This window comes from Pygoscelis adeliae, unplaced genomic scaffold (genome assembly GCF_000699105.1).
Source record: "Pygoscelis adeliae isolate BGI_AS28 unplaced genomic scaffold, ASM69910v1 Scaffold66, whole genome shotgun sequence".
NCBI classification, from domain to species: Eukaryota; Metazoa; Chordata; class Aves; order Sphenisciformes; family Spheniscidae; genus Pygoscelis; species Pygoscelis adeliae.
In genome coordinates, this window is record NW_008825167.1 from 5951046 (window position 1) to 5961548 (window position 10503).

Below are 10503 nucleotides of genomic sequence, written 5' to 3' on the forward strand. Positions count from 1 at the left end.
AGGGGAACTAACACATGCTCCTAACAGACAGGGTACAATATTTAAGCCCAGCACTTGGCTTCATGAACATGGCTTCATGATTTCTGGATGAACTTGGCTTGTGTCCAGTTGGCTTGGAGAGCAATAGAGGAGCTTATATCTGTTTGCATCCGTCCATGCAGGCATGCCCTTATATGCTTGTTTTCATGTTTACTAAATATCTTTTTATTGGCCACCCACTAATGGAAGTATTTTCATGACAGCTTTTAGAAACTGTACAGCCTTCCGTTTTACTATTTCCTTGTACTGTACAAAGCCAAAATATTGTAGTGACCACAGTAATCAGTAAAAATCAGGAATAGAATCATACGTGATTATGACAGCACTAAATAGCAACAAATTAATTACATTTGTAAAATGTTTTTGTGTCTGATAATCACAGGTGCTTTTACAACACAGGTTTTATTTCATACATGGGTGTGTGCAATGATCTATTATTTTGGCAGTTTCTTTTAAAAAAAGCACATTCATCAGTCCTTACTTCAATAAAATACTCAACCAGAGTAAAACCTACAAGACATGGAAGTATGCATGGAACAGATGCAGTCACGGGAAAACACACCATCGCTATTTCATCTGTATTAATGTTCAGCCAAGCTCAGGATAAATACACACATAGAGACACAGCTGAAACAATCCGAGTATTTACTATGATCAGTTTTCAGCACAGGCCACGGATACGTTTGGAGTGAGCCCAGTCACTGGAAAGAAATTCTCTGGACGTGGAATAATAGGAAGTGCACGGAGTGTACAGAGGAAAAACCTTTTCACAGGAACACAAATAATTCAGAATTCACAGGGACGTAATTTACAATGAATGTAGTATTTTACTCAGGGAAGGAGGAAACTTGCAATATTTCATTTGAAGTGGCTTTCTTTGCATAAACATTGGCCAAGATAAAGCTTATCAGAGGCATTCTTATAGCTTTTGTGTGCAATTGTAGTAGTCCATGGAGTATTAGTTATTTGGCAGTTAATATGTTATTCAGATATAAAACATACAAGCCAATTAAGTATATTTAACCGTTCACTGTCCAATGCTGGAATAATGTCAGTGCTCCTCATGACTCTCAACCAAAGTCTTTGCTTATGACATTGGTATCACAATAATGTTGCCAAGAAAAGGAAAAATGAAAGTTCCTACCAAAATAACATAGTCACTGGGGAAACAAATGATATAGAGAGGCTTGCGGAATTTGTCCTGTTGAAAAAAAAGCCCAGGACCACAAAACACATAGTAGAACTAAGACTTTCTTCTCAACAGTAGAGTTTTTAGGCCTTTACTCAAGGCAGCCTCATAAATTCAAGCACATGGGCATTCCCAGGGGACAGCAGCATTCAGAGCCGCTTTGTGAACTATGAAGATCGGGTAGATCTGCCAGTCAAACGAGAACGGTTTTGCTGCTTGTGTCAGTGCCAGATAGCAACAATTTGTACAGCGATCAGGAGAGACACCGCCATTAACAGTTAGCTCTTACAATAATAGAAATAGGAATTGCAGTAATGGATCAAGGCAACATCTAGCCTGTTACTACCGTTGAAAAGAAACAGATGTTTCATAGAAAGATAAACAGAACAAACCCACCAAAACTCGTGTTTTATATTCTTCTTGTAGCCTATTCCTCTGCTGTGTGCCTGTACTATCCATCCTACCACAACCCTCCAAAATCAGTAAGAAGTTTGCACGACTAAAATGCAGGTCTGTTTGACCCTGTGGGAGATCTCCATCCATCCTCAGATCCTGCATGGACAAGAGATAGGAAAGGTTTATTGCTTGAACATTTGTGTGGAGGCAGGAGGTGTTTCTGCAGCACCAAACCCTGATGCAGCACCCAGCCTCGGAGAGACAGGGAAGAGAAAAGCAAGAGATTTGCTCTTCTCTCATGCTTGCTATGGTCACCACTTCTTGGAGCTTAATCCAACCTCTTCAGAGTTCACAAAGAAATAAATTAACAAGGCTGGACACTGCAGCTGCCAAAACAAAAGATTATTCTACAGTCATGAGAACTAAAATTACTCATGAGCTCAGCCAAAATCTCCTCTAAGGGGACAAATTTTCTATCAGCTGTAGAAGAAAATACCCCAGTTAAATAGAGGACTGTAACTAAACAGTTATTCAGATTTGGCTGAAAGGGTTTGGCCTGCAGAGATTATTGATTCCTTGTTTATAGATGATGTGCCTTACAAGACTGAGGATTTGAAGGGCTGTGGGGCAATGTGAGCAAGAGGGCTTGAGACAGTTAAACCAACAAGATGACCGTGGGAACTGCTCTTCACACTGACCAAAGCTTAAGGTAAAGTAATGCCTCTAACTGTCATGGGATATCTAGTAGAACTGATGAATTTCAACTTCTGACCTTAGGCCCAGAATGGTGGAGTTTGATGCAAGATGAATGAGGAGACAGTTGCTTAAACCAACTTCTCCTTTGAGGGCCTACCCCATTGGTCTTTTCTGGGGACACTAATATCAGTGGTATCTATATTTTCATTAGCTCCACCGTGCAGTCAGAGCCTATATCTATGTTTCAGCTGGGTATGAAGCATGGGCTGAAGCCCACACAAGCCCAAGCTCACTAGTTGTCTTCATTGCACAGACTCCAACTCACATTGAGGTCCAAGACAAGCTTTGGGGAGCAAAGGTTCCAGCATGCAACCACTTATAGCATGGACAGACTGGCCACAGGGTGCTGTACTATCTACTACCTTTTACTCCTCTGTTGAGGTTAATTGGTCTCAAGGACCTCAATAGTACCTGCCACTCAGATGACCAGAAAATATAAGTTAATTTGCTGTTGTAGAGCAGGAGCACACACGTTTGCAGACATGCAGGTCCTGTAGTTGCCATACGGAGGTGAAGAAACAATCCAGGGTTTGCTCATAATTTGGTCTCTGCACCAAAGGATGGTACGGCCTGTCCTGCCTGCTCAAGGGCCACAAATGCACTGAGAATATCTACAAGGGCTGTCAGATGCTTCCTGCTACATCTTTGCTACTGTGGTGCAAGCAAGTGAGGTTGATACAAGCAGACAGACCCTCTCAACTCCTTTGCCACATAAAGGGACACGAGAACAGAATAGATAATACTGCTTATACAGAGCTCCCACAAGATTTTGCAACAAAATGCTGTAAGTAACTGTTAGTTTCAATTAGTTCTTTAAAAGACCTTTATAAGATGGTCATTCTTTGCACATGAATAGAGAGTAGCAAGAGGAGGATTATTTTTATGTTCCATTTCTCTTTGAGCTTGATGTTTGTCCCCTTTGAATACCTAAGGATGGTGGGAGCTGTACCAGGTTCTGCAGGTTTTCCCACCCGATAGGTAGGTGATTAGATAGTTGTCGTCAACCATCACCCAACCCACAATTGCCTTACCTTGCTGCCTCGCAAAAAACCACATCTGTGCCTTGTCTCCCAAAGGATCTTACAGTGATATTTCTGACATGCATAAGTTATTACACTGTAGAAACAACTCCCTCCTTTCTGGAACTGAATATAGCTCCACGTTCACTGTCAAGCTCTACCCAAATCTTCCACCGGGATTAATTCCACTTACAAATACTGGTCTGCAATTTTCTGTCTGCTGTCAAGCTCGACCAGGCATCCAAGAAAGTTTTTCCTTGGTTTTAGCATGAGTGTCTTGTCCTTCCATCTATGGACTCCCTCCATTGCCCTCAGCAAACGATCCTGTCCTATCCCATCCAGGCGGCTCTCTCCAGATCAGGAAAGATATGCAATACTTACAACTGGAACATTCGCTTTTTCTTCACGCTCCACAGTTGCCAAAATAAACTCTCCACGAGATAGAGGCAAAAAAGTTACTAACAGAGTGAGTTATGCCCTGATTGCTGCATTCCTCTCAGCATTCCCTGGGGGCTTGCTTGCTGCACAGCCCTTCGAGGAGGTGCTTTGCATGCTGGGTTTGTTTGTGTACCCCTTTCAGGATTTAACTCTAGCAACACCTTAAAGCAGCTCATGAATGAATGAGTGAATTAATGAATACAAAATACGAGCAAACAAAGTGAGCTCAGTCTAGCTCCTGATTCGCTTTATCCCATGCTCGCTGGGCCAGGCTGAGGGGCAGGGGTATGTATTTGTGACCCACCAGGCTCGTGCTGCATGAAAGCATCCACCTTCCTATTGGTTTTGAATTCCTCACTATTTCATTTTACTGAGTCTTTCCTTACTTCTCTTTGCCTGCACTGAAAGGAAAACCAAAACTCTTTCATGACCATGATGCTCCTTTTCCTTCATCTTTTTACTGGGGTAACTCATCTCAGCCCCCTCTCCAAGGCATGGTGTCCAGCACCTCGGGCTGTGTGCTATATGAGGCTATGCTGCTCATCGTAGCAGGCAATACAATATTCTCCCTGTTTAGTCTCCACCTCATTTCTCTCCCTCACCTCTATTTGTTTTCTCAACTGATGAAATGCACAGAGCAAAGCTTTTCCTCGCCTACAACCCTTTCCTGGTTAAAGCAGTTCATTGAAAACACTTTTCACAGACTGCACTAACCAGACCTTCTCTTACCATCATATTCAGCTTTTTCATTCCTGTGGCTTCAGTCACTTTTTCAACTGTTGCTTCACCACTTTGCACGTACGGAGACATGGCTGACTGGTTCATTTGTTCCCTAACCGTCCTTATGGTCTTTTTACACTGCAGTGCAGTCTGGGCTACACATCACTCCTCTGGGGTGGCATGGTGAAGGACCCACACAGCCTCACTGCTGTTGGCATCTCACTTTCAGCTCTCCTGGGAACTTCCAGCTGCCCAGGAGCTTTTTGGACAATCAATTTTATTCCAGTAGCCTGAGAGGCCACCAAGTGGAGAGATGTCCCAGGTGTATCTCTCTTCCACAGACCTAATGTCCTTTGCTGGACAAATCTCATGACCCCAGATTCATTATATTGCACGGACACCTCCTACTAAACACATGATTCAAAGCCTCTAAGGATTAAAGCCATATAACCATCACTCCCCTGTCCCTTCAGCAAGTTCAATACACGTTTAAGGTTTATAAGTGCAATACCGTAACATCAAGCAAATACTAAAATCTGCTTTATGCTGGACAAGAATAGAGTCCTACCACATGGATGTGACAGTCACTCCCTTGTCATGGTGAGATGACCTCCTTAGCACACTGATCAATAAATAAATAACACCATCCTTCTACAAACAACTGCAACAAGCTAACTAGAAAAGCATCTGCTTTGTGCTCCCATTCTGCTTTGTTGCCATGTCTCCACACTGTGCCCCAGGTTGCAGTCACAAGGTGCCAGTTGGGGTGACTGGCTGAAGCAGAGCTGGGAAACAGGGACTCTCAACCACAAATCCCTTGGGAATACTCGTGTCAGGCACTTCTCAGCACTGCTGCCTGCAAGGAAGTTACTTCTGATGTCTTTTACCACGAAAACTTGCCCCTCTCCATCAGTTGACCTCATCCCCTCCCTTCATTCTTGCTTCCAGCTATTTATTCACCCCAAATAACTTCCATTGCTGGCAGGGGAAAGGCGAGCCAGCTGTGAAAAGCAAACCTCCTATCGTACGCTGCGTGCTGGGTGGAGATGTGTTAGCACTGCCTCTGCTCAGTGGGAGCCAGCAGCTCTTTAGATTCTACAGACAGTGTGTGCTCGCTGCCCAAAGCCTGCCAATTTATTAATTAAAACCTGTGCTCTATGGAAAGTATTGGTCTCCCAGCTGGGAGCAGGTGCTGCATCCAACCCAGGCAAGTGGGGCAGGAGTGTTGATCTGCCCGAGGGTAGGAAGGCTCTGCAGAGGGACCTGGACAGGCTGGATCGATGGGCCCAGGCCAACTGTATGAGGTTCAACAAGGCCAAGTGCTGGGTCCTGCACTTGGGTCACAACAACCCCATGCAGCGCTACAGGCTTGGGGAAGAGTGGCTGGAAAGCTGCCTGGCGGAAAAGGACCTGGGGGTGCTGGTCGACAGCCGGCTGAACACGAGCCGGCAGTGTGCCCAGGCGGCCAAGAAGGCCAAGGGCATCCTGGCCTGTATCAGAAATAGTGTGGCCAGCAGGAGCAGGGAAGTGATCGTGCCCCTGTACTCGGCACTGGTGAGGCCGCACCTCGAATACTGTGTTCAGTTTTGGGCCCCTCACTACAAGAAGGACATTGAGGTGTTGGAGCGTGTCCAGAGAAGGGCAATGAAGCTGGTGAAGGGTCTGGAGAACAAGCCTTATGAGGATCGGCTGAAGGAACTGGGACTGTTTAGCCTGGAGAAAAGGAGGCTGAGGGGAGACCTCATTGCTCTCTACAACTCCCTGAAAGGAGGTTGTAGCGAGGTGGGTGTCGGTCTCTTCTCCCAAGTAACAAGCGATAGGACAAGAGGAAATGGCCTCAAGTTGCACCAGGGGAGGTTTAGATTGGATGTGAGGAAAAATTTCTTTACTGGAAGAGTGGTTAAACATTGGGACAGGCTGCCCAGGGAAGTGGTTGAGTCCCCATCCCTGGAAGTATTTAAAAGACGTGTAGATGAGGCGCTTAGGGACGTGGTTTAATGGGCATGGTGTTGTTGGGTTGACGGTTGGATTCGATGATCTTAGAGGTCTTTTCCAACCTTAATGATTCTATGATTCTATAATGCCATCCTCTCCTGCTGCCCAGCCCAGCTCCCCTAATGCTGGACACTTGCTAAAGCAGACAGGTGGCTTACTTGGTCATTTGACCTCCTCTAAGAAAGAGTAGCTCACTGTGATGTATTCAGGGTTGGTTTTGAGGAACAAATTTCCTTCCCCCATGAAACAGATTTGCCTTGAGCAGAGGATTGCCTGCCTTAATGGGGAAAACGCTTGTTTGCTTTTAACTGTTCATGAAAATAATTCATGTCCTCTAAAGTATTAGGATAGTTGTAACCTCTGAATGAATGACATATTAGCTTTGTATTAAACACATTTATGTGCTATTTTTAGGAATGGATGGCACAACCTGTATAAAACCTTAAACTTCATGAATATTAAGTTTCAGAGTGGGAAGGGAACAAGTTTCTGAGTAAGCACGTCAGAAAAACACTCTCAAATTAAACGGAAAGTCACTGGAACGTACAAGCACTTGGGGATATCCTTGATATTCAAGATATGCCTTGATATCCAGTCACCACAGTGTAGATATGAATTGGAACCAAGATCAGCTTCATCTGATCTATAAAGATGAATCAAACAAACTCCTGCGATAGTTCTGGGCTTTGAACACGAGATAATTGCAATGGAAACAAACATCTTATTTCTCAAAGCTCATTTTCTTCTGCCAACAGATCTTCTAAGCACAGGAGTGGGATTGCACCTGCAGTGTCAGTGGTTTCACTAATAGATTACGGTGGTGGTTAAGAATCCATTTCTCAAGCAAACAGCAAAAATTTTGAGCTGATAAAAAGTTTCTGCTTATAAAAAAAAGTAACTTCAGCAATAGCAAAAGAAGTGCTGAAGATCAAAACAGTAGTTTAGGAGCATGATCTGTGCTGCAGCACCTTTTTGAGTTGTCTGAGGATTTTAACTTTTGCAAGACTGAACTAAATGAGGTACACGACAGCATGCAGAGGCAAATCACTGTTAGTCTAAATGGGCATAGAAGGGATATGTGATGTGATGAAACTCCTCAAATCATCACCGGCAGAGGCAAGAATATAGTTTCCAGTTCCACGTTTTCTACTTTAGCCATTAAATAAAGCACTCAGGCTATTACCCTGGCTCTATCTGCTGTGATAGTTAGGCTGTGATATTTGCTAGTGGACCTGATTTCAAGAGGGGAAAAAATATCCCAAGTTTCCAGTGAAGGCAGCTATGTACTGTGTCTTTGCCTGGGATCTGTGCAGGTCCAGCTTAGCAAAGCATCTTCCTACAAACCATGCACCGAGGAAGAATGTTCCCACCAAGTATGTTTAATCAGTATGCAGAGACTGTATAAAAGGAAAATTGGAAACTTAACCAAGGCAAACAAAATGAATGACAGATAGTAACTAAAAACAAATACAAAGATCTAATTTTACGTATCACTGGAAAATTCCACCAGCTCAAATGTCAAGATCTGCATTTAAATGCAATTTAAGCAAAAAGGGGCTGATTTTCAAACCCGCTTTCACTGTTTTTACCATCGCCATTTGAACATCTTATATTGGGTTTAAAACTGGCACTGAGAATAGAATAAACCCATGAAATTAATTCTGATTGGCTTTGATATCCTAGAAAATATACCTGGTGCAGACATAAATCTATTATATTATAGCAGCATAACGACATTAACCATTAACTTTATATTAATGTACCACATACAGTCAGTGCCTTGCTGAGCAGGAGATCACTGTTAATGTTGCTTCAGCTGTGCCCAGGGACACAGGCAAGCAGAGATGCAGTCTAACTGCTCGGCCGGGATGGGGAGGAGGGTCCCCAGATAGTCAGATGGGGGACTAACTCACACAAGTGGTTTTTATAAAAATTCTGTGCTTAAAATGAAATGCAAAATGAGTGGGTCATCTTTAGCAAACCTTGGCTGTGGGTGCAGCACGGGGGTTTCCATCGCAGAGAGCTGGTGTGCTATGGGCTGCTGTAGAGCCCAGCCGATGGGGATGCTCCAGCCAGCAGGAGCATCCCTGCAAAAGCCTCCCAGGGTTATCAGCACTGCGTGTCCTTCCATTTTGAAAATCTCACTGAAGTTTGCAGCTATTCAAATCAGTTTTACGTCTCTTTGCATGGACAGACACCAGTGGTGTGTCTCTGTGCAGGCTGCGGCTCTGCACAAGCACTGCAAGGCAGCCGAAAGAAATTCAGCATCTGCCTGATGACCTCTCCAGCTTCCAGGATAACTTGTTTTTTCTGAGATTTTCTGGACAGAAACATGTGCTGTGCTGTGCACACCGAGAAAGCTCCAGACTTTGGAGGAAACCCTTCCAAATCAGACATGCTCTGCACATGGCCTGTGTACATACTGTACAGGGCTTTTGGTGAACACTTTTACCAGCAAAAATGTTTTTAACTACCATACATGACAATTGGAGGTTTTGTCAATGTTCCTAGCCTACACCTCTCCAGCCAGCTCTCCTGATGTGCGCCAGTGGATCTGTGACCTGGAAAGACATGTTTTGGGGTTCAAATGTCTAGTATACAGCTTCTTGCACCATGTGATCCAAATTCACCAACCCCAGTGATCAAGTTCAGTTCTAGGACTCTTCATCCTCGCTGACATGCTACTGGTAGTTATAAAGCAAAATTTTGGGTTGCACTGACAGAAATGAGCATTACCAGCCCAGGGCCATAGGGCTGCCAGACCTGAGCTGACTGCCCTCTCTGGGGCACCACAGACCAGCTCCTGTCTGAGACGCATCCAAAGGAGAAGGAGCAGAGGCACAGGGGATTTGGGGCAGAATTTCCTGGGGTTACTCTGTCTAATATAAATAATAAAAAAAAAATAATTCCTGAGCAATTGATGCAACTCTGAAACCAGACTTTTGGCTGATTGAACTTCTTAGCTTTGCAGACCTGAAAAAAAATAATGAAAGAAAACCTTCAAAAAATCCTGAAACCAAAAAAGAACAGCAATAGCTCGTATGAAATCAGGCCCCATGCACGGGACGTGTTTGGCCACGCTATTGCAACATTCACCCCGCACACAGGTTACCTCATGCGGCAGAGGATGACCCCCGTGAGACAGTTTGGGGAGATGGAATAATGCTCCTCCTTATCTTGCAAACCGTGGAAGGTGCCCAATGCAAAGGCTCACAAAAGGATATTGACACAGCCCTGAGCTACCCTATATAAAGTCTCAGGAATGCGGGCTCAGCTTTTGAGCTCCTTGAAGGAGCCTCTTCCCTCCACCTCAGATGTTTCTAAGCAATATATAGCAATGACTTTTATTATTATGCTTTTCACTAGGCATCAATACCAAGCCTTCCTTAGCTGAAGCCTTCACAGGCTCAGCATAAACCAAGTTATTTATTACTTTTGCTCTGTGCAGGAGCTTTTTGCGGACACCTTTAAGTAAAGAGCTGTGCTCCAGAAGTCATTTGCAGCTCAGTTCCCTGACATAACTTTACTGTGCCACAAACTTACAATGTTATAACAGATTTATGGCACTCTTCTAACAAAGACATTGCTTTGCAAGGACCATTCCCAGACCACATTTCAACATGTAAAACCAGCTGTGTCTGCTCTATCAACATTCATTGAAGGAATTATAAGAAATAATAATGGGAGAAAAGTTTCCTATCTCTCCTTAGACATAGAGATGACTTAGTAAAATTTGGCTTAAATAAGTGTACACACATATGTGTGCTTTTTTCCAGGTGGAAAACAAGCCCAGAAAATTTCAGCCCAAAAGCTGAAAATTGTAACAAATTGCTAACTGAAAACGAATTAGAATGGAAACCATTATGCAACTTTATCTTTGTTATGCTAATTTACACCTACTATTCCCTTAGGCCTAGTATAATGCCAAACTCTACTCTCTTATCAATCTTT